The following is a 25,378-nucleotide window of genomic DNA, read 5'->3' as shown; positions in this document are numbered from 1 at the left end:
GTGACTGTTCCCCACCCCCTCTAAAAATATCCTGATTACTTTTCTGATTCTCCTTGATTTAATTTGTATCGAGGAATAATTAATTTCTCTGAAGAGATTAGGGGATGTTTTGGGCAAAAGGTGATATGTGATCTGGCCTTGAAGGAAGAGTTGGAGTTCATTTAGTAGTAAGCAAAGCCAAGAGAAAATGCTTGGGATGCATGCGTGGGGGCGGGACTGAGAGGAAGAGGTGGTTCAGGGGTGGGGTCAGGCTGAGCATGTAGGAGGGTGTGGAAATACACAGCTTCTTTAGGGATCATCAGGGTCTAGTGAGGACATGCTGCTCTTCAAACTTTGATGTGCAACAGAATCACCTTGGGGATTTCTTAAAGCTGCAGCGGCTCCATCCTCTACCTTGAGATTCTGATTCAGTGAGTTGGACCCAAAGTCTTTGCTCTTAACTCACTGCTCTAGGCTGCCTCTCCTTCTATGATAGTGTGCAGTCATACCATCTTCCACACAGCAAGGCATAGGGAGGCCCATGAGTCCCCATGGGAGCAGAGTAGAAAATCCTGACATCTTGCTCTCACATAGCCATCTCATTCTTAGTCTTCTAGCATCCTCTTCTATACCAACTCTTTACTTTGTAGTTTTATATCAGCTTTCATCTGAGAAGTTCAAAGTATTTCCAACACTGAACTCATGATTGGGCAATGTGAACAGGTAACAACTTCATTTTATAGAAGAATAAATAGAGGCAACAGAGAGCTCACTTTCCTACCAGGATGAGTCAACACTGAAGCTGAAGACAGAATTCAAGGCTGCCTTTCATTCGTTCATGATATTACACACACCGCATCGCTTTCCTCATTAATTGAGGCAGCATTTGGAAAATAGCCCACACAGTGCCCAGCTCACAGCAGAGACAAGTTACTTCTCTCCTTGACTACAACCAAGCAGGGGCTGCCCAGCTGCTCTGGAGCTCAGTGGGTGTTTCGTGATGCTCTGCAAAATAGCCACCAGAAATTCCACAGAACCTTTTCTTCTAAGGGTGTCGAGAAAAACTGCAAGCCCAGCTGGCGTGGCTCAGTGATTGTTGACCTATGAACCAGGAGCTCATGGTTTGATTCCTGTTCAGGGCAATGCCCGGGTTGCGGGCTTGGTCCCCAGTGTAGAGTGTGCAGGAGGCAGCCGATCGACGATTCTCTCTCATCATTGATGTTTCTCTCTCTCTCTCTCCCCTTCCTCTCTGAAATCAATAAAAATACTTAAAAAACAAGAAAAACTTCAAAATACCATCAAAGAATGAAAGAGGCAGACAGCTCATCTTAAGGCTTCGCTTCTGTGTCAGATCGGGAGACAAGCGCTGTAATTGCACAGCTGTTTGTGAATATGTTGAGGTGGTGAAGCTGTCTGCCTGGTAGACAGCAAGAATGGAGAACAAGCCTGGGACTCTGCAGCGCACAGTGGTGCTGAGCTAGCGTACACCTCTCTCCTGGATCCAGGGGGTACAAGAGAAAGGCAGAATTCTTTTTCTGCTAACGAGTGGCAGGGTCACACTTGGCTTTGGACAAAGCCTTTGAAGCCAAGAACCTTCACTCACGTACCTCGAGAAGGAACATTCTCTAGAGCACAGGTTCTCAGAATTTTGGGTGCACATGAGTCACCTGACTGGTCCATCACTAACACAGATCCATGAACCCTCTCTCAGGAAGGGACAGTTCTGGGCTGGGGCTCAGGAGTCTGCATTTTTCATAGGCGCTCCTGGTGAGTCAGTTGTAGGACCACACTTGAGACCACCCTGCCATAAAGAACACATACCGCCCTACCTGGTTTGGCTCAGTGGATAGAGCATCGGCCGGCGGACTGAAGGGTCCCAGGTTCAATTCTGGCCAAGAGCACTTATGTAGATTGCAGGCTCCATCCCTGGCCCTGGTTGGGGTGCGTGCAGGAGGTAACCAATGTTTCTATCTCTCTCTCTCTTCCTTCCTCTCTGAAATCAATAAAAATATGTTTTTTAAAAAAAGAACCCATGTCCATTTTCCATTTACCTGCTCCTGTCCCTGTTAACCATCAGTGGCCTGTCTAGCATCAAGCTGAGTCCTGGGAAAGCATGTGCTTTTTATTTATTACAGTGCAGTTTTTCCTCATCTCCAGTCTTCTTTCCCATTGGATTCCAGAATGTCGTGACAGAGTAAAGCAACTTAGAGGGCAAATATGAAGAAACTAGAGACCCGGAGCAAGGACTCGTGCACCAGTGAGGACCCTCCCTGGCCGGCTGGCCCTGATTGGCCCAGATCAGGACTGGGCAAGCCTGGCCAGACACGCCCTGGAGTCCTCCTGCGGTCCCTCCCTACCCTGATCGTGCACCAGTGAGGTCCCTCAGCCTGGCCTGTGGGGATTGGCCGGTCTCGCCCAGTCCCGATTGGCCAGACCCCAGCAGCAAGCTAACCTACCGGTCGGAGCGTCTACCCACTGATGGTCAGTGCGTATCATAGCTACAGGTCGAATGGTTGCTTAGGCTTTTATATACATAGACTAGTGGCCCAGTGCACAAAATTCGTGCAGGTGGGGGTTCCCTCAGCCTTGCCTGACCCTCTCCAATCGGGGACCCCTTGGGGGTTGTCCGACTGCTGGTTTAGGCCCGATCCGTCTTGCAATCTGGGACCGCTGGCTCCTAACCGCTCACCTGCCTGCCTGCCTGATAGCCCCTAACTGCCTCTTCCTGCCTGCCTGATCGCCCTTATCTGCCTCTGCCTGCCTGCCTGATCGACCTTAACTGGCCTCCCCTGTCGGCCTGATCTTGCCCCCAACTTCCCTCCCCTGCCGGCCTGATCTTGTCCCCAATGACCCTCCCCGGCCAGCCTGATCTCACTCCCAACTGCCCTCTCTGCTTCGGCCCCCACCACCATGGCTTTGTCCGGAAGGAAGTCGGACATCCGGAAGATGGCCAGTTGACCTGGTCTATTTAGCATATTACCCTTTTATTTTTTTTATTTATTTATTTTTTATATATTTTATTGATTTTTTACAGAGAGGAAGAGAGAGGGATAGAGAGTTAGAAACATCGATGAGAGAGAAACATCGATCAGCTGCCTCCTGTACACACCCCACTGGGCACATGCCCTTAACCGGAATCGAACCTAGGACCCTTCAGTCCACAGGCCGATGCTCTATCCACTGAGCCAAACCGGTTTTGGCAACCCTTTTATTAGTATAGATATATTATATAGGATAGGATTGCTTAAATGGAGGGAGGTAACCTTTTTCAGCAGGAGGAGATGCTCTTGGCAGACAAAAATACATAATCCCTATATCTGGACTGATAGCCAGCCATATGCACTATACTGCCAAACAGGTCATTAAAAAATTGAACCACTTTCTTACACCTTACACCAAACAGCTGTTGCTTGCCCTTAAAACTCCCATCTTTGCAGTTCATCCAGATTAGGTTCTGATTGGTCGGTTTCTATGCCAGTCAGCATCAAAAGCTCCACCTCCAAAGCAGCCATTGGCTCCTTGCACTTCACCCAGATTAGGTTCTGACTAGTCGGTCTCTATGCCAGTCAGTGTCAAAAGCTCTGCCTCCTAGGCAGCCATTGGCTCCTCACAGTTCACCCAGATTTGGTTCTGATTGGTTGGTTTCTATGCCAGTTAGTGTGTCCAGGCCTTTCTCCAGGCCTGATCAGAGAGGCAGGGCTGATCAGCAGCCCCCCCACGGAGGCCTGGAGAGAAAGAGAGGCAATGGCTGATCAACAGCTGCCATGGAGGCTGCGGATCAGTCCCTGCCTCTCTCTCCCCAGGCCTCTCTCCAGGCCTGATCCGGAGCCCCCTCAGCAGTCAGCGTTGGGTTGCCATGTCTGCAGCAGTGGCAGTCAGTGCTGGGTCGCCACGGCAACCCAACACTGACTGCAAGACTGACTTCCAGTTGGTGGAGCCTTCGGTCATTTTGGACGTTATGGACCCTGGGTTTTTATATATTAGGATATGCTGACTTTATATATGGATACTGAAAAAAATGTCAATGAAGGGTCATAGGTATTAATGACCATTTAGTTAATTGGTTTCTTCTGCCACCATTTACTTATTTGTTTGCTTATTTATTTATATAAGATAAAGTTCATTTAGAAAGTCACAGAGGAAGAAGTGAGCCACAGAAGAAATGGGCTCAGGAAAGAAGTTACAGAGAGAGACAAGGAAAATATGCCTGGGGGTGGGGTGGGGAAAGGCATGGGCATCTCTGCAGAGAGAGCCGCCCTTTGCCCCATCCAAAAAGCAGCTAAATGTATGCAGTGTTCTTTCTTGATAATCGTATATGCAAACTTAAAAACTGAGCTAGATATTATCTCACACCATCACAGGCTGCTGAGACGCTGGAATGTCCTTGCATTAAAAATTATCCAGGAGGAGCCTTCTTTCCACCAAGTCAGGATGCTGGTCCCGTGAAAGACCCAGTGCCATCTCACCATGGCTGCTCAGACCAGCAGGCCAGGAGACACACCATGTAACAGTGGCCCTGGTTGTTGGAACCTGGCCTCCAGCAGGCCCGTCTGCCTAGGAGGTGGGAGTAGAATTGTCAAGAGAGGTGGCCCCAGTTTGGTGGGTTCTTTTTTGTCCCCTACCTTGAGCTTTATCCTCTAAACTAGAGCAAGTATCCAACAAGCTGCTTGTTTTTAAGTGAAATTCGTTAATTGGAGTTTCAGGTCTTGGTGTTATGAAAAGAGGAGCTGAAGCAGAATTAAGCCATTAATTATCTGGCAAGGTTCCAAAGCATTCACCATGGCATCTCATGTTTCATAGCGCACAGGACACCTTTGTCTAATGCCTCGTCCTAGAAATGAGTTTGAGTGGTTAGGAACACAGGCATTTCTGTCCTAATGGACTTTCCTCTGATCCCTTTATTGGCTGTCAAACCTCTTTTTAAAATTCTCCAACTTTATATTCAACCATCAAAAACTTTTCCAAAATAGGCATGAGTGTTCTCTAGTAGATAATGGTAATGTTGAGAATTAATTCTCTTTCCCAGTCCCAACTCTACTTCTTTGAAGTCAGCATGCCTTTCATCTGTAAATATGAAAATAAACATGAATAATTAATGCATCCCCATCCTCTCCAAGCAGGACGTTGTATTTACTTCTGAGGAAGAAATGATTATTTCCCAGAGCTAGAGAGTCAGGCAGAAGCAGGACGGAAACTCTGCGTTTGATGGTGATGTAGATGCAAACTGCCTCAAGCAATTCCATCTGCCTTCAAGAACAACTATTACTGGGTCGCTCCCTCCTGAGTTCTTGCCTCTTGATGGAAATGTTTCAGTGGTAGCTCTTCAGCTTCTCACCAACAGCCCCATGAACCACTTCCATCTGTTATGAAGGGAGCCATAACATCTCCCACGTGCCCTGTAACTCTCCCAGTACCGCCACTGAACTTGCCCCATTACCTCCAATCCCAGTACCAGGTATGCTTTTTGTGACTCATCCTTTGTCTCATCCCAGGGAGCTGTCTTCACAGGCACCAGCTTTATGACTGATGGCGGCAGAACATGCGCTTAAAGGCCCATTCAGCTTAGTCTGTCTGATAAGCACCAAAGGGGAGTGCTGTACAAGACCGCCCACCCCATAAACATCATCACCTCAAAAGCTTAAAGGGAGAACTTGACCTTGCCTCGCTCATATTCATATCTCTACCTTTTTAGCATGGCTGACCTTGGCCCTTCTACATTTCTGCCTAGAAGAACCTATGAGGGTAATGCATCTCATGTTTCCTACCTCTGCCTAAAGAGGCGTTCCCTTTGGTACTGCCTTTCCTACTTCAAGGACTAGCATCTCTTTGAACATGGGGATGTGGTGGACAGATCCACCATTCCTAGCCACACCTGTTAGGATTATACAGACTGTGGTAGGCTCCCAAAGATGTCCATGTTGCAATCCCTGGAACCTCTGAGTTAGTTACCTTAAATGGTAAAAGGGGCTTTGAAGATGTAATTAAAGTAAAGGAAAACTGTGATGAGAAAATTATCCTGGATTATCCAGGTGGCCTTAATGTATAAGGATCCTTATAAGAGGGAAGCAGGAGGGTCAGAAAGCAGATGTGATGATGGCAGCTGGGAGTGGGGTGATGCAAGGCCAGAGCCAGGAATGCAGGCAGCCCCAGAAGCTGGAAAGGGCAGGTCCTCCTGGAGAAACACGGCCTTGCGGACACCTTGACTTTAGCCCACTGCATTAGTCCCGGTGGCTGCTTTAATAAATTACCACCAATCGGTGACTTACCAAACAGACACTTATTCTCTCCCTGTTCTGGAGGCCAGAAGTTCAAAATCAAGGTGTCAGCAGGGCTGCACTCCCTCTGAAGGTCCTAGGGGGCAACTTCATTGCCCTTTCTTGTTTCTGGTGGCTCCAGGCATTCTCCGGTGAAAGCATCTCCCAGGGCTGAGTTCAGAACAAAGTGCCCGACATGCTATTTCAGTCTCTTGGAAACAGTGCTATGAGGCACAAAACCAAAACCAAATATAATGTCACCTGGGCAATGGGAGTGCTTTCCACATGTATTTTGTTCTGGGACTTGAACATGACTACTGGAAAAACCCTAAATGGATATGACTCTAACTTAGTTAAAAGCTGGAAGAAATGCAGTAATAATGTTCACTGTAGTAAACAGCAATGGTGGCGACTGGTTTTCCGAATGGCGGGGCTCAGGCTGGCGATCTGGTGGGAGAGCTGGAAGAGGTCTGATGCTGCAGCGGCCGTACCAGCACACACGTGAATTTGGCTGCACGTTTCCTTGGGTGGCTTTGGGACTGACTGGGCAGCACTACAGTCCACCCAAGCCAGTCTTTGGTGCCATGTTCTCATTTACTCTTTTCTACATTACCCAGTTTTTCTACAAATGAAAACTAGTAAGATCCCATGTTAGTAGAAAGAAACCATATGTTAGTATGTGTGTAGGAAAAAGTTGAAACATTCAACAAAATAGTGGCAGTGATTCTCTTTGGGGGGACACTAGAGAATCTACTCTCTGCTTTATGCACTTCTGTAATGTTTTAATTTAAAAGTATTTTTAAAGGCAATTTTGACTTACATTTGTTATCCAAAAAAGGGTTTTTTGATGACTACTATACACTAGAGGCATTAAACACACAATGCTCCTCTGAAAATAGGAGTTTTGAGACCAATTCTTAAAAATTCATGGGAAAGCTAATGTATGGATGCAAATTAGGATGTATGGATTTCTATGGTGAGAGTGAGACAAGTGATAAAACACTCTCAGGAGTGGAACGACTGAGGGCTTGGCAGCAGTTTCAGGACTTTCTTTCCAAACCCCAAATCCCACCATGGAGGAGGGACCAGAGGGGAGGCAGCTGCTACTCAAGGATGACCTGGAGGCAAAGGCTCAGCTGTTTCCCTCAGTTCGCCTCCTGCCCAACAACCCAACTGCAGCCAGTTCATGGGAAAGCATCACTCAAAAAGCTGACAGCCTGCCTCTTTGGAAAGGCTGTTAGAAGGGGCTATCAATTCCAGAAAACCAAGCTGAAAGCAATGTTTAAATTCAGATATTTCAGCTAATAGTTCTGGGAGCTCTAAAACAAGTAGTATTTCCCTCATCCCTCCCCAAGAGGTCATCTACTCCAGGCTGCAAGCGACATAATTTCCACAGGATTCCAGATGCTGGCAGAAACTTCAAAGATGAACTTTAAAGATAACAGGGCAAATTAGACCTTCTGAAATACTCCCGCCAAAGCCTGTGTTATCAATGGGTTTCCAGTGCCCTCAAGAGGCACAAGTCCTCTTGAGCTGTGACCTTCAGTACATCCGAGAACAGCTCTGGGCCACAGCAGTACCCGGCTGAGTCTTGCTAATGGAGCCTTCCAGGCCATGGGAAGTTCTTGGGGCTACAGTCAGAGGCTTGTTACAGCTGGGAAGGCACAGGGCCCTCATTCTACCTGTTGGCAGGCTGGCTAGATTCGGAAGATACCTCCGAAAGTGGTGGCAGTCAGGGTGGGGTGCTGCATGGAGCAGAGGAGTTCTGGGGTCTCCACGTGGGACCCAGCAGGCTCCTGGGTCAGGATCTAGTTGCCCACACGCAGGAGAGTGGGAATTGGGCCCTTGGAAGAGGTTACACTAGACAAGCCGACTTCCTCTTCATGTAAGAACAGATTATGTGGTTGGTTTGGTCTCTGAGTCCTGTCTCTACTTATTGGAAAGTTAACTCTGCCCAAGTGAGGCCTATTGTTTTTTATTAATCCTTATCCGAGACTAATTTTCCCATTGATTTTTAGAGAGTGGAGTCGGGAGGGGAGGAGGGGGAGAGAGAGAGAGAATGTGACATCCTCCCACATGTGCCCGGACATGTGCCAGGGTTCAAACCTGCAGCCTAGGTACACGCCCTTGACAGGGAATTGAATCTGCAACCCTTTGGTGCCCAGGTCGACGCTCTAACCAGTGAGCCAGGGCAAAGTGAGGCCTATGAATAGGGTAGGAGTCGTGGTATCCTCCTCCCCCATTTCCTCTGAGAGGAGCTGGCGTGGGCCTTCCTGGTTCCCAGTGCTACTCCTAACCTGGTCCTCTCATCCCCTGGTGATGAATGTGAGGGCTCTCTAGTCTGTTATTGCAGTCACTGTCTATTCCTGGGAACCACTTCTCTAAGGATGACAACAGCAAAATACCCCTCAGCAATCCACTCATCCAGCAATTATTTGTTGAGCCTCAACTATTTCTAGGTCTTATATCAATGTGTGAGTCAATCTTGGTCCCTGACTCACAGAACTTGTTATCTAGTGAAATGGATAATCAGTAATAAAATAATCATACAAATAAGTACTGTATATAATTATAATCACATTAAGTGCTATAGAGGAAAAATACAGGACTAGACTGTTTTGAAAGCAATAGCTTTCAACCTTTTAGTATAAAATATATTTTACATTACAATCTATACACACACACACACACACACAAACACAATACATACAGACATATATAATAAAACCAACGTTTCATTAAACAATTCTTACTCTTCTTGTGGGCAATGCCCTCTGATATATTCTGTTCTATTCATGTAAAAAATGCTGGCTACAACCCAATAAACTGATCTCACAACGAACTAATGCTTGTGATACAAAATATGAAAAACCCTGTCACGGGGGCCCCGACCTGGAGCGGGGCTGGGGTGCAGGCCATGAACACTTCCCTGAGAGAATGACATGTAAGGTTAGGAAGAATTCTCCCCAAACGGCCAGGAAACAGTGCTCCAGGCAGAGGGGACAGCATATACAAAAACTCCTCGTTTTACAGAAAAGGAAATGGGATCAAGGAGAGATGTGATTTGTCCAACATAACTCCAAGCCCAAGTCCCTAAACTCCAAGTTCAAGGTTCTTTAAAGTACTGCAGCCGATCAGTTGTAGTCTTTCCCATAGTTTCACTAATTATGGGCCAAGGGCTAATTATTCTCACCTAGCCTGACTAGGAGAAAAGAGAAAAGAACAATGGCAGGAGGCTATGTTTACAAAGGGCCCACTTAATTCTTCACGCAACACAATGCACCTTAGCTCCTACCCCACCGGGCTTGAGGCCTGTACTGCAAGCTGTTTGTTCCTTCCCGGTAGGGACTGGCAGGGAGCCACACTCCTGCTTAGTCCTGGCTTTAATGAAAAGCCATTTACAAAACGCCCCAGCAAGGTTTAGACACAGCCGCAGGGCCCGGGAAGAATGCAGAGTATTGGCCCCGCTTTTCCACCTCCCCATGTTGATGCCGCACCCGATTCCCACGTGTGTCCACCTTCCTCAGTTCCCCACCAGCCCGGTAACTGCGTGCACGGTTAGCTGGTAAATAAATGCTCCAGTTGTGCAGCATGAAGGTAACGTGAACCCGCAAGTGAGATATAGGCCACAACCAAGGGTGTCAGTCAGGGTCGGGGTAAAGTGGATGATCTAGGAGGAACTGAGAAGGAGAGGGGTCAGCGGAGGCATGAGCCTTAGGCCAAGCTTCAAAACAGGCAAGAGAGAAACAGGGCTGTGACGGAGAGTTGCTCAGTTCGTGCACTGCACGAAGCACCCAAGGAGCGGGTGAGTGAAGCTGAAATGGAACCCGAACTCCACTCACAGCTGCATGCCTGGCAGGGCTTTCTCTGCCCACAGGAAGGACCTCCACTCACAGAGGCCGGGGGCTGGCTCAGGAGGCAGCTGGTCAGAGTGGAAATGGCCAGACCCTCAACAGCACCTTGAAAAGATGACTGTCAAGCCTCGGAAGGTCGCCTCCTTGGTTTTAACCTTACTGGTGTGCGGGCAGACAAGGGCTGGGGGTTAGGCAGGCTCCCTAGTGACAGGCTGAGACCAGGCAGCCATTGGCTGACAACAGAGACACCTCCCAGTCCTGACACCTTACCCAGCCCGACTCTGTGATCCTCCTCCACCTTCACTTCTCCTTCATCAAGCCGGAGCAATCCAGACTCACCCCGGGGGCACAGCTCTACGCCCAAGATTTTAATTATTAGTTTAAAAATGTTACTGGTAACACATGTCCATGTAAAAAAAAATCCAAACATTACACAAAGATAAATACCTCTCCCACATTTTAAAATTAGAATCTTTCTCTGTCAATAACCTCCTTATTGCACATCCCTCACATTCCAACCCAGCTCTCTGTTCTCTCTGGAGCCTGTAATGAATTACTCTGCCCCCTCATTCTACTGACAACCAGCGCCTGCCTGGGATTTGTAGCTTCTTCCACTCTGACCACAGGGCCAGATGCTCCACTGCCACGGTAAATTCTGCCTCCTCAGGAACCTTGCCCCACACTTGCCAAGCAACGCCCCCATCCTGATGCTCTGTCACTCACTGCTGCTTCTCCTGGCTAGAGGACTTCAGAGACTTAGCTCGTTGTGAATTCATGGGTCCAACACAGCCCTCACCGCTGCGCAACAAGACTTTTATTCATCTCGCATACGCCCCGGCTCATTTCTCACAGTGGTTCATTCAGGCCTTCAAGACCTCACCCACACCTCAGCAAGTGGAAAGGTTTTTTCTCAGCAGGAACTCCAGTCATCCCCCCTCACTTCACACTGCAATTCAGGGGTAGCCACACCCACTCCCACCAGTCTCAGAGGAAGGGACCTCTCCCCTCCCCTGCAAAGTTACCTCTTCCCTGGCATCAACATCATTCCTATTTGCTCCCTGTCTCTCTTGCACCTGGATTATTTTCCTCAAGTCTTTTTCCCTTTCTCCTTGTTATCAGAAATCATTCCAAGTCAATACCAAACTCTTACTCTAATTGAAAGTTGGTTGGATCACCATAGAGAACAATATATAATAAGCCTATTAACAACAATGACAACTTCGAGGCAACCTAAGTGTTCATCGATGGGTGAATGGATAAAGAAGATGTGACGCATATATATGCATGTATACGTAAATATTATTCAGCCATAAAAAGAAGAAAATCTTGACATTTGTGACCACATAGATAGACCTTGAGGGTATTATGCTAAATGAAATAAGTCAGAGGAAGACAAATACCATATGATCTCACTTATATGTGGAATCTAAAAACAACCAAGTAACCCCAAACCACAAAACCCCAAAAACCAAACTCATAGATACAGAAAAAAGAATGGTGGTTGCCAGAGGTTGCAGGGGGTAGGGAGGTGGCATGGGCGAAATGGGTGAAGTGGTCGAAAGGTATAAATTATAGTTATAAAATAAATAAGTCTTGGAGATATAATGTACATTATAGTGACCACAGTTAGCAATACTAGTTAGAAAGTTGTTAAGAGAATAAATCTCAAAGGTTCTCATCACAAGAAAAAGAAGTTGGTAACTATGTGTGGTGATGGATGTTAGCTAGACTTACTGTGACCTTTTCACAGCATATAAAATATCCAATCATGATGCTGTACACCTGAAACCAGCATAATGTTATATGTCTATTACATCTCATAAAAACAACAATAATACTGTGTATGCCCTTTGCCCCTGTAATTCCACTTTGTCAGATATTTCCTGAAGAAATAACCAACAGAAGGAAAAAAAACAAACAACTTGTACAGTGTGTTTAGAACAGGGATATTTACACTTGCAAAATGTTGGAAATACCCCCATTGCCCAATACTAGATTGATGGTTAACCATACTTTGGTATCAGTACGATGGGATACCACAGAAGGAATAGGATATTTGGAGTGACAAATATATGAATTACACTGATATAGAAAATCTGAAGATGAAGCACATTTTAATACACAAACATATACATAAACAAAAATTATGCACTTATTACAATTTTATATATGTTTGCTGATAATAGAATTGTAACAATAAGAAATTTGATACTACTGCTTCTGTTTACTCTTTTTCTTCCCTTCCCTGTTGCTATTGTCTGGTGACCCCCCACTGCCTCTATTTTCTTTTTATCTGGTTCCCCCCTTAATCCTATGCAACCTGGTTTCCATCTCCAGTGTTTTTACTGGACCGATAGTGTTAGCAATCACCATGATTTTCTTCTAGATAAATCCTTAAGTCTAGTTAAACTGGTAGTACTGAAGCTCTCAATATCTTCTCTTCCCTTGGATTAAACCATCCGAACTTCCCCACATCCCTTCACTTTCTACCTAATGATGGACAATTCTCAAAGCTTATGACTTGGCGCTCTGGTCTTTGTATTCTGTGCCCAAGACCTCTGGAGAGATCCCTTTTCAGGAAAGCCATCCCTTTTGTGCTGTTGACTCCCACATCTAACGCTCCATCCCTGCCTCACCCTCAGCTTCTGGTTCTATGTGATCGAGCTACTTGGATGTCTCTAATTGTCACCTCCAGATCTTCATGTTTAAAACTAAACTCATCTTCAAACTGTCTCTTCAACTTCCTAACTTCTGTTAATGTCACCAATGTTTTCCCAAACTCAAAACCAGCTCACACTCTCAATGTGGTAAGGGCGACCTTCTCCGTCCTCATCTCACACATTCCCGCTGTCCCTCTGTGGATGCTGCGCCTTAGTGCATGGAGAGCCCTCTCTGGTGTCCTGTCTACTCATTTCCAGGGCAATCTCAGGTTCTGCTACCTTTGTGATTTCCCCCCAATTACTTCAGTTCACAGCGATTATTTTCTCAGAATCCTTCTGGAGTTAGACTCTATAGAACCAATGACACACACTACACACTGTTCTTTTCATTTCCTTTGCCTGAACTCTCTTAGGCATTTTCTGGCCTCTGGTGGGCAAGATTCTGCATCACCCTGTCCTCTCCGCTGCAGCGTGTCTCCCTCTCTGAAAGCCCTCCTGGTTCTCACAGGCTCTTGGCCACTCGTCCTTCTGGGCTGCCAAAGCACCCTTCTCACTGCTGCTGCAGTTCCATCCTCCTGTGCTGTCGTGACTTATATCATTTTGTGTTCTCCGTACTCGCCAGAATATCAGTTGAGATTCTTAAAGGCAAAGACTATGTCTATACAATAAAGCACCACAGATGTATTACTGACATCTGATGTCACATACACTAGTCATTCCACATATCCATCTTATCTTCCAAACCAGACTACCATCGCCTTTAAGTACCATGGCTTTGGATGGATGGACTTGGTGTTTCTAGGTTGTTTTTAAGTCACAGACCCACACAATACTACAGGGGTTGAATTTAGTTTCTCTTACATCCCTAGTGATGATTAATAATACAAAACAGAAAGGAATTGGAGAGTACTTATTGAGAGTATACTTAGAATAGGTCTGACAATAGTGAAGACAATATGCAAATTTACACGAATAACCTATAAACCTGGAAACTATACTTCCTGGGGAATACAAGTCTTATCAGGTCTAAAACACTGCACCTTGCTATTTTGGGGCCAGCATAACACATCTCTATTTAGCAGTGGTCCTGTCACTTACAGGTGTGAAGAGGATGCCAACACTTGGGGCTTTCAGCTGAGAACAGTACCTATCTCAAATCAGAACAGATCCGAGACTAAATCAGAGTCCCTGATAAGTGGCAATAATCTGCAGGGAAGAGGCCGGGGGTGGCGGCCGTCTGCCAAGAGTCTGGAGCTGCAGAAAAGTCTGGCTACACAGTACATATTACACCACGGGAGATAAGCCTTCGGTGAAACACTCCTCACGTGGGAAAAGATATTGCATTTCATCCAGAGGTCCGAGGCCTGTCCCCTTCACATGGCACAACACACATTAATCCAACTATGATCTTGCTGACTCGGAGCAGCTAGGATTTCATTTCTTACCAGTCAGGAAACACCATTTAAATTACAAGGTGACTAGGATAACAACACCCTCCCGAGAAGAAGATGAATGTTTCCCTGACAATCACTCTCTCGGAGCGGTGGAGGAGCGTCTCCAGCCGCCATTCCCAAAGACTGACTCACCATGACCCCAGCTGGCAGGGAAGGCCTCCGCCCCACTCGGGACAGGTGTCTGGGTAGCCAGAACCATTTGGAAGAAGAGGCAAATCCTGTTTAACAAACATCAATTGCAGCTCAGGCTGAGGTGTGTGACAGGCCATGTGGCCCTCAACTCTAAGTCCCAGACCCCAGTGCTCAGAGCTGGGCAGACTCCACCACTGGTAGAAGCAGGTACCGGTCCGCTGGACGGGGCCATTGAGGAAATGCACCATGTGTGTGTGGATGGGCAAGATGAGGTGAGAGGACAGCTGCCAGGCCAGCCCCTCCCTCACAACCAGCAGCTCCAGGCAACTGGTGTAGCAAAGAGGGAGCTGCCCAGCCTGCCCCTGCAGAGGGCTTCTGCCCATCAGGTGGTCACTAGCGGGCACCCAACCTCCTCTATCCCTGGAAGAACAAGAGCCTCTGAGCTGATGGCTGGTCAGGATACACCCAAGGGCAAAGGGAGGAAGGAGGCTGCAGCAGGCTTGGGCACAGTCTTTCAAAACAGACCGTTCAGATGGTCTCAAATAAGGCCCCTGAGACACTGGGAATCCAGAGAATTTGAAGAAATGGGAAAGGAAATCCCACCAAAAACCGCGCTGTGGTATACAGGATTTTACTGACACCTGATAAATTCTGATAAATTTAAACAGCAAAAGTTAAGAGACAAAGTAAACTATCTTAAGACACTTTCTGTTCATAAATTTTTTATATGTCATTTGCATCACAATAGATGGCTTTGGATGGATGGACTTGGTGTTTCTAGGTTGTTTTTAAGTCACAGACCCACACAATACTACATCAGGCATGCTCTCTCTCCAAAAGGAAATGAAGTAGCTCTCCAAAGAAACACCTTTGAGAAGCGTTTACCATTAATCATGACAATAGTGAAACAAAACAATCATAAAAAAGTGAATACCTTGTGATTTTCTTAGAGACTGCTCTATTACATGAAGTCTGCAAACCTCTGGTTAAAAAAATTGTAATAAAATTTATAATTGCTTAACGCAGAAAAGTGGGAAAAACACCTAACAGCACCATGAAAAAAACATTCACTTATAATCCCATTACTTAATAATAATCATTTATGACTTAAAATATGCTCTTCTAGCATCTTTTCATACTTTTCTTTATATAAATGGTATCAGCCCTAGCTGGAAGGGAGGGAGGGAGGGGGGAGAGAGAGGTATTGATTGGTTGTCTCCCACACCTGCCTGCACTTGCCCGGAACCAGGCCAGGGATGGAACCCACAACTCAGGTACGTGCCCTTGACCGGACCCTTTGGTGCTTGGGCCAATCAATGCTCTAACCACTTAGCAACACCAGCCAGGGCCTTATACAGGTATTTGTAAATACACGTCTAGTTTCTAAATATTCCCAGAATGACAATTTCTGGTCTAAGGACATGTGTCCTTTCAAGGCTTTTGATACATATTGTCAAAATTACTGAGCAGATTTGTAGCTGTTTCTTGCCCAGTTATTTTAAACATGTCACACAGTGGTATGTCTCTCCTATATGTAGAAAATAGTTACGCCCTAGCTGGTTTGGCTCAGTGGATAGAGCACCGGCCTGGGGGCTGAAGGGTCCCAGATTCAATTCCGGTCAAGGGCACGAACCTCGGTTGCAGGTTTCTCCCCGGCCCAGGCGCTGGTCAGGGTGTGTGCAGGAGGCAACCAATTGATGTGTTTCTCTCACATTGATATTTCTCTCTGTTTTTCCCTCTCTCTTCCACTCTCTCTAAAAATCAATGGAAAAATATCCTTGGGTGAGGATTAAAAAAAAAAAAAGAAATTAGTTGCAAGAAAAAAAAAAATCTTACACAGAGTTAATACACTTTAGATAGGCCAAGTCCTTATTTTCTTCAGAAAAATGAAATGTCCAGAGCTGAAAACACTAATATTATGCTAAAAAGTTGGGTGACAATACGTGGTTAGTTTAGCCAAGTTGGTAGGGCACAATGCTAGTGAGAATAATATCTAGGGCTTAGGCCAGTATTGGCCAGTCAACTCTACAGAAAGGAAAAACCATCATTGGCCAAAGCTGCCTCAACAACCTTGGCCAACTGTCACACAAATTTGTACTCTTGGCCAAAAGGGAAGATTGGGTGATGGAATGCGGATTACTCAGCAGAACCCATCTTAATTCCTGGGTATGTGAGCACATGCCCAAATGATAGGTGTGTCATCTTTCTATAATAAACAGGATGTCTGGCTAGGAAACACAACAACATATGAGACGATTAAAAGCTCAATAATACTTTAAAAAGTTGTCATAGTTTATCACTAATTCTTAAGAGAAGTGTTTAATAAACCTATTTGAAAGGTGTGCTCTACCAGCCAGGTCGGATCTAAAACACAGCCATGGTAACAGAGTCTGTCAGCATTTTGTCTGGGGTTCCTTTGAATTTCAAGCCCTCTTGATGCTAAGTAAGAGGTATGGATTTTTCATAAAGACTGTATGCTCACCCGGTTCAGCTCAGTGGATAGAGTGTTGGCCTGCAGACCGAAGGGTCACAGGTTCGATTCCGGTCAAGGGCATGTACCTTGGTTGCAGGATCCTCCCCAGGCAAGGGCCCAGGTCCGGGCACGTGCAGGAGGCAACCAATCAATGTGTTTCTCTCACATCAGTATTTGTCTCTTTTTCTCTCTCATATGGTCTGATGCCATTTTCATTAATAGTTGAAAATTAAATTAGCTTATTAGAATAGTAACGAGTACTTCAACTGGTCAAGAGAAGGAGGGAACTATTCTCAAGAAGGAAATGAGACTAAGAAGAGGTGCAGAGGTAGGAGGTCAGTGAAATATGCTGGGCTGCCAGGGAAGCAGCCACTTAGGGGGGTCCTGCCACCACTTAAGAGCCTGGTTTGATGCAAACCGGCGTGGCCTGCTCAAAGGAAGCAGTCTAACCCTAAAAGCCCCATGCATTGAAGGCTCCAAGTAAAGGCAACTGCTTCTTTTTGTGCCAAAATGCATTTACCGAAAAGCAGCCACTGCCAATTCTATTGATCTTCATTAAATTGCAAAAGCACACATGATTCTTATAACAATTCGTATATAGAAGCAAATATAAAGTAAATGAGTCTCTTTTTCCCTCTTCCACAACCAAATCCCATTTCCCAGAGGTAACCACCACTGTGTTTACTCTTTTCAGTCTTTGGATGGGTATCTTCTTGCCTCTCGAAATTTATAGAAATGTAAATCCATTTGTGTGTTCCTAACTGAATGGCCCTGGCTCCTTAATTACTTGGTAGTCTGCCCCGAGCCCATCTGGAATTGCTGCCATCCAAAATGACCTCCCTTTACGAAGACGGATAGCTCCTTTCCCTGGCCCTCCAGATCTCCTGGATGCAGAAGCCGATCTGAGCAAAGTCACGGATTAAAGCTACCCCTCTAATAGTAGAGGAAGTAAGTGCAGGCCATGTGAGCTTTATTCACAAGCAAGAGCTCAGCAGCATTTCCATTTCAAATTAAGATCACTTCCCAGACCAGCCTCCCCAGCTGGAGGGCCAACCACCCCCTCAACACACACGAACACACCAAGTCTGTGCTCTCCTAGTCCACTGCTCCCGCCCTGCCAGCCTTCCAGATCCCCAGGCCAGCTGAACGCATGGAGACAAAGGGGCATTTCATAGCCTCCTATTTTGGCAGTCGAAATAACACTGCAAGTGCCAGGTCTTCACACGACAAATAACCTCTCTGTGCGTGTCAGACACACGGAGAGGGCGGCCAGGAGACGGGGGCTGCTGCTGAACTGAAGGTCCAAGATGGATTTAAGTCACAATAGATGTTTGAAAGCGTTATTTTTTATTTTATACTTTAGTAGTAAAAAGTAGAGATTGCTGTCTCTTATTAAGCAGGTACTGTGTAAACTTTCTTTCATGTAATCCTCACAACCACCATCTAAAACAGTTATTTCCAGGATTGCAGGGAGGAAATCAGCACTCAGAGGTTCCACAACTTGCCCGGGGCCACACGGCCAGGAGGTGGAGGACTGGGGTTTGAAATCGGGTCTGTCTTCTTCCAGAGGCCAGACTGCCTCACTTTCCCAAGGTGGGATCAGAAGTGCCTATGGCTTCCAGGACTCCAGGAGGCTGCCTTCTGGAGCTGGAAGAGAATCCAGCTTCCTCCTCCCCTTGGCCCCATTCAGCCCTCTCCGAAGCCCCACAGAGGAAGTTGAGAAGACTTCACCCACCTTCACGTTTGCTTTATCTTAGATGATGCAAATTGAAAAAGGAACACCTTCCTGAAGTTGAAATGTGGAAGGAAAAATTATTACCTGTAAGGCGGCAATAATAAATGTTTAATTAGACAGTGCAGCACTGCATTTCACCTGGCTTTGCAACATCTCAGACAATAAAACAAGCCCTTGTCTACAGGGCTAATTACAGATGACTAAATTATTTTTATTAAAACCCTCTGGAATACTAAACATGAGGGATGAAGCAACATGGTATTGCAGACTAGATCTAGTCTGGAAATCTGGGTTCTAATCCTGACTCAGCCACTAATAGCCACCAATGTTTATCTGCATGGTATACACAGTTCACAGCGTTTTCACATACTTGCTATATTAGTTGGTGGCCGTGGGCAAGTCACTTAACTTTTGGTGTCTTGTGTCAAAATCTGGAAATGAGGACAATGAACTATACCCTTTGAAGTCTCCTCCACTTCTAACATGCTGAGGAGGAGGACATGCGTCTTAGGATCTGTAAACAAATCAGGGCAGAGGCATTCTGGTTTATGAAAATGATATTCTCTGTTCAGCTTCTGGGATCTTATTTGGCTAAATTCAGGTATAACTCATAAGACATTTGCTTGGTTCACTAAGCTTCTGGAGGGTACCATATTATGGCCTTGGGTTGTCGTCCCACATAGGAACTTGCCTGTGTTCAGTAGCCAACTACCATGCCTAAGTCCGGCCAATCATCTCAGATACATGGCTTGGGGGAAGGATTTGAAGAAATCCCTCCTCATAATGCATGCACTCTGAGGATGCTAACCAAGTGATGGCATCATCACACTCCCAGGAATATTATAAATATCATTCTTGCTTAGTCCTAAGACACACAAATCCCTCCCTAAAGTCTTGCCATTTACTGGCTGTTTTCATGTTCCTGAAATTAGGGTGCACCTTAGAACAACATACACAGGGTGTCCCCAAAATGTATACACACTTTAACAACTGATAGCTCAATTTTGAAAATGAAATGTATTTTAATAAACACTGCCTTTATAATTATTCAACATGTGTGTATACATTCTGAATAATTTGATCTGGTAGTGTTAAATTATTTTACCTTAAAGGTATTGGTAAATTGCTATTATCTCTTAGAATCAAGGAAATACAGTGATACAAAACCACAACATAGATTACACAGATTTAGGTTTAACTTGGTTCAAATAATGTCCCTCCCCCTGATCTTAACAATTACATTCAGTAACAACTGGATAGGCAATGTGTAAGTCATAAGTATTAGTCCTCTTTCCCAACAGTAGCAGTTTAAAAGGCAATCCATCATTATCTCATAAAACACTGGTATGGATTTCAAAGGCAAATACAACCCATATAAAAACTTCTGTGATGCTCTGAAAATGTACTATCCCACAGCAAATTGGAAAGGGAACATTTTACTTACACCCTCCTGATCTATTAGCCTTGGCACATTTTCTTGCTTCTTAATTCACAACCCTCCACCCCAGTAATACTGCTGATTCCCAAAATACACTCAACCCAGGAGGGGCAGCTCTCCGGCACAGCTGTCTGCTCCTGCCCTGCCCCGGTATTTCGGTGAACTATGTGACACAGAGAGGACCACACAGAGGAATGTCACTCTCAGGACCCACAGTTCCCATCGCCCCACGGGCAGGTGCATCCCGCCAAACCCCAGACTGGCATTCGAAACCGAAGAAACTGCACTGCTGCATGGGGGCTGTAGTTTTCCCGAACTCCATCTCTATGTTTAAAAGTAGGGCGACAGCCGTCTTTGCTACTGTAAACTAATCTGATGGGCATGGGGGTGGGGAGTGGCTCTGAGGAGGCTGCCAATAGGCCATGATTGAGCAAAGTCAAGGAGCAAAATCATTATTTATCATTATTCGCAACCCCAGAAAGTCCCCATGAGTGGGTCCTTCAGCGTGATTTTTAGGAGTGAACCATCGACTTTTTTTGCAGCCTGGAGTAAAAAGGCTCACAAAGCCTCATGTACAGTTTAACCGGCTGATATTTACATATATTTTCTAAAAGTACACTGAAATCTGGAAGCCAGAAAAAAAAAAAAAGAATCAAAGGAACTTGGCAATGAGGTGCACACTCAGTAGTTAGGAGCCCTCGAGTTGAGGCACGTTTGTTAAGAAACAATTCCTAGCTGTGGGCAACAACTCAGACTTCAGCTGGAAAAAAGAAAACAGTTTGGAATCTTCCTCTATCCCAAGATCAGGGAATGCAAGATGGGCAGGTGGATGGGTAGCAAACACAGCCCAGGGAATGGTCCAAAATGCGAGAACCCCTATCAGGTGACAGGCCCCATAAAGGCTCACAGCTGCAGGAGGCCAAGGGGTACAGGCTTCAGGTCCACACCGTGGAGAAACCTCAGTTCCTCTCTAATCTGCGCGCTATGTTAAAACCATTGCCCAAGTGGTGACCACATGGGTTTCACAGGCATTACAAGATCAAGTCTGTCACAAGCCCTCAACATACAGACAGTAAGCACTTGCTATGGAGGATACCAGGCCTGTTTCCAAACCTCACACTAAACCAGGATTGTACTACAAAAAAAAAAAAAAAAAAAAAGGGGGGGGGGCATTTTAAAGAGTACTGCGAGATGCTTATTCACAACAACACATCGGAAGCGCAGGAACTTCAGCTCCCACTCGCAATCTCCCCCTTCCCCCGCCGCTACCGCGAGCCCCTCTGCACCCGCGAAGGCAATCCTCAGAGGCCACCGTGCACTAGCCGGTGTTCACTCAACAGTAGCTGATCGCGAAGGGGCAGAACCCTTCTCCGCAAAATCTGTTCCCAAAGCCCCACAAGCTCCTAGCAGGCAGCCCGAACTGTCCAGACCTGCTCCCCACACCAGCCAGGGCAGGAGCGTGAGGGCCAGAAACCTGAGGCCGCACGGTTTGGGCAGCAAACTGTCCCTCCTCCCCCAAGTCTCCCCTCGCGCTCTCCTTGTCACTCTGTTTCTGGCACAGCCCTGGGGGCAACCAGACAGGCCGGAGGTGTCAGGCCCAAGGGGAGTAAGGAGCAGGAACGCGCTCGGACGGAAGGCAGTTTTTTTTTTGGGGGGGAGGGGGGAAATCAGTGCGGTAGCGCCGCATCCAGTGGGGAAGGACCCCCAGGTGGGTCTGGAGGGAGGGGAGGGGGAGTGGCTCGCCAAGGCCTGACCGCTGTGGCCGCAGGGAGCCCGGGCGAGAAGCACGGAGGGAGGCGGGCGGGGGGTGGACGCGGTTGGGGTGCGGGTGGAGAGGCGACGGGGGGCAGCCCGGTTCCCCTCCCCCAGCCCGGGCCCGGGCCTCCCGCTGACTCAGCCCCACGGCGTCCGTTGCCTCGGCCTCGGCCGGGACTCACAGTGCGCGAGGCGGCTCCGGAGGAGGCGGCGGGGGAGGGGACAGCGGCGGGGGGCGCTGCGGAGAGGCTGCGGCTCCAGCCGGCGGCTCCCGGGCGGAGGGTCCTAGCAGAGGCCGCCGAGGTCTCCGGCTTCAACGCACAGAGACTGCGGGGGGAAGAGAGCACTGCGCAGGCGCGATGCGGCCAACGCTGTCACTCCGGGCGGGGCGGGGCCGGGGCACCCGCCGTCTCCTAGGCAACCGGGTGGTGCAAGAAGGACAGCCCCTACTTCCACCTTGTCTTAGCAACGGCGGCGACGGCGGCGCGAGGCGGGGGGCGGCGAGAACAGTCCCTCTGGATTGCCATAGCAACAAGGAGAAGACCCAGCCTCACAAGCTTACCGCGGTACCGAGGGAACGCTCTTACCTCATCACCATAGCAACCGGAAACAGCCCCTTCCTTTTTCCCTTAGCAACAGGGTAACAATTCCTCCACGCAGTCTGTCTAATCACAGAAGGAACAACCATTTACACCTGATTCCATTAGTAGCCAGACGACGGTTTCTCACAGCTCCTGCACAGGAACAAGTGGAGAGTATTTCTTCTCTTTCAACAACGCGAGAGCTAAGGCTAGGTGTTGTTTTTTTAAATCTCCACTCTTGGTTTATGGCTTTTATCACAGCCTGTTACTCCAAACCCCAAATTCTATTTTCCTCTACCTGTATTAAACATTTCTTATCATGTCCTAGCAGAAAGTCTATACCTTTACTCTTAAATAGAGCTAAGAAAATCGTCTATACACATATTTCTTGAATTTTTTTATTAACTTTATTGTTCTCTCCCAATGCATTTGTAAACAATTCTTGCTTTTCCATCTTGCCCACTAGCTGGTTCAGATTCTACCTCCTCCTAACTAGCTCCCTCCTGGATATGTTCACTGGTGTTCCCGAATCCCCTATTCCAAGTCTGCTTTTATGGACCTCTCTAGTTCTAGAGCCCTCCTCTTCCTGTCCAAGCCTACTGTTAGTGTTGTCCTTCAGTGCCCTGCCCAGGGCTCCACTCTGCTCACCCCCTTTCTGGTTCTTTGCGCAGATGACTTCTGGCTCTCCCACCCTCAGCCCTGACTTCCATGGATGTCCTGAGGTTACCTCTGTACCCACATTCTGTAGTATTGTCCTTGGTTTACATGTCTGTCTCCCCAATCAGACTCTGTGCCCCTTGTGGGCAGGAATTCTGCCTTATCAGCTCCTTCAGCATCTAGGCACAGAATGGAACGCATTGTGGAGTTCCAATAAGTGTTTATGTAATTGAATCAAGTGAGGACAAAGATTTTCTTCAAAGATTTTTCTTTGGTCCCAAAGAAATGGGTGAAGGGGGTCAAAAGATAAAAAAGAAAAAACTAGTTTCCCATTCTTCCTCACTTTCTCTGACCTAACTGCCCCAGAGTCTCAATAAACATTTTCTTTATGGTCTTTCCATGTATTTAATCTTTTAAATACTACTTTTAAATACTACTACTATTATAACTCTCTCACTCCCTTAGCCCTCCATCTTAATGCCAAAACTCTAGTCATCTATTAATTAAGACTCTGGCATTCTCTGTACCCACATTCTCTATTTCCTGAATCCTCACCTCTAGCTGGTCTCCCAAATGTTTCTACTAAGTTAAACTGACCTCATTGGGTAGTGACCTCCTCCATGAATCCCGCCACCCTCTAGAATCAGTAAGCTGTTCGCACCTCACCATTCTATCATCTCCTAACCCAGCCCTTTTGGTGAACATCACTGGATTCTGCTGGGCTTGTTGAAATGCTGGAGATGTTGCATTCTCTTTGAATGACTCAGAAATAAGAATTCATAAGCTTAGGTCTCCCCGTCTAGCTCCCAGAATTCCATCCCAGGACTATTGGTGTCGATGGGCTCTGACTGAGCCCATTTTCCCAGGGGAGAAGGAGAAGGCAGCTGATTACAAATAGAGTAAAAAAGAGAGGGACACAGCACATGCTGACTCAAGACCCTCTCCTCCTATCCAAGGCAACTCTCAGAAAGGAGAGGGGTCCTTGTAGAGGACAATTCCCAGGACAAATCAAGGGGTTAGGAGAGTGAAAATCCATGCTACACATTTTCTTAGCCACAGAGCTGGAGAACTGAAGGTGTTCCCAACTGCATCTACAGGGCGTCTGGGTGTTACAAAGTCATGGGAAAATTTCAGACTCAGCTTACTTTGTCCATCCTGAAGTTCCAGCTCAGCTCCATGGTTATAGGTATAGACTTGGGTGGTGTAGACTACCCTGAGGAATTCTGAGAAGAGACTGTGATCCGTATAGCCCCACCCAGTCACCACCCATGGGATAGAGGACCATTCCTGCCTACCACTCATATAGGTTCTCCACATGTTAACATTTTGCCATGTGCCAGTTATCTATTTCTACAAAATAAATCACGTCACCTTAATGGTTCAAAACAACAACCATTTCATTATCTCTGTTTCTTTGGGATGGGAATTCAGGAGGCGCTCAGCTCTTTATAACTTACCTCCAGACATCACTTCTGCCATATACTATTGGTTGAGAAAAATCACAAAAGTCCACCTAACATCAAGGGGAGGGACCATAGACCCCCCACCTTTCAATGGGAAGAACGTCCAAGTCACATAATAAGAGCATGTGGACGGGAGATATTGTTGACATTTTGTCTTTGGAAAATGTGATCTGCCACGTGCTACCCTCTGACAACACTAATTCACACCCCACTCAATGCAAAATACACTCACCCCTTCCCTCAAGACCCCCAAGTCTCATCCCATAATAGCACCACCTTGAAGTCCAGGGTCTCACATCTAACTCAGGTCCGCAGGTGGATAGGGCTCCTCAGGCCCAGTTCCTTGGATATAACTCCGTGAGCGCCAGTCCGCTTGATGTGAAAACCTGTGGAGTAGAGACACACATCATTTACCCCATACGCACCTAGCATATACTAGAGGCACAGACACAGGATAACTGCTAGAGACATCATCATTTCAATAAAGGAGACAAGCAGAAGGCACACACAGCAGTTACTGTGTTGCAGCAATTCTAAAATCCAGCCAGGCACACATTGCTGCCAGGCCCTAGTGTAGAGCTTGGACTCACGGCCATTCATTTATTTCAGTGTTGACACGGATTTTCTCCCCCCTGTTGGTTATAACCCTTCTCTATGATTATTTGTTTTGATGCTCAATTTGTCACAGAGTTGGCCAGTGAAAGACACGTCAAGCTCCCGTGTCCTTTGCATTTGTCGCCACCGTTCTCCGAACATTTCCTTGCTTCCTAGCACGGGATGTTGCAGGCTTATCTTGGCCCAGCCCTGGAATTGGCCATGCACCCGGGAGCCACGGGTCCTCCTGGTTTTTTGACATGCTTTCTTTTGATCCCCCTTGCTCCCTAAACACGCCCTTAAGCAATGAAGATGTCCCGAGTTCCCATCTCGTTTTATTCTCTACTCC

At 46.8% G+C, this 25,378-nt stretch overlaps 1 protein-coding gene across 1 annotated transcript in view; it reads right to left on the bottom strand.

Annotated features, from left to right (window-relative positions):
* Positions 1-22,061, bottom strand: part of MAPRE3 (microtubule associated protein RP/EB family member 3) — a 40,105-nt gene extending 18,044 nt beyond the window's left edge. Inside the window, exon 1 of the mRNA XM_008162334.3 lies at positions 21,917-22,061. The gene's annotated coding sequence lies outside the window, so the exon portion shown is untranslated. The remainder of the gene's footprint in view (positions 1-21,916) is intronic.
* Positions 22,062-25,378: the final 3,317 nt, after the last annotated feature.

The sequence above is a fragment of the Eptesicus fuscus genome, chromosome 16 (assembly GCF_027574615.1).
Source record: "Eptesicus fuscus isolate TK198812 chromosome 16, DD_ASM_mEF_20220401, whole genome shotgun sequence".
Lineage (NCBI taxonomy): Eukaryota > Metazoa > Chordata > Mammalia > Chiroptera > Vespertilionidae > Eptesicus > Eptesicus fuscus.
This window is presented reverse-complemented; position numbering and strand designations above follow the sequence as displayed.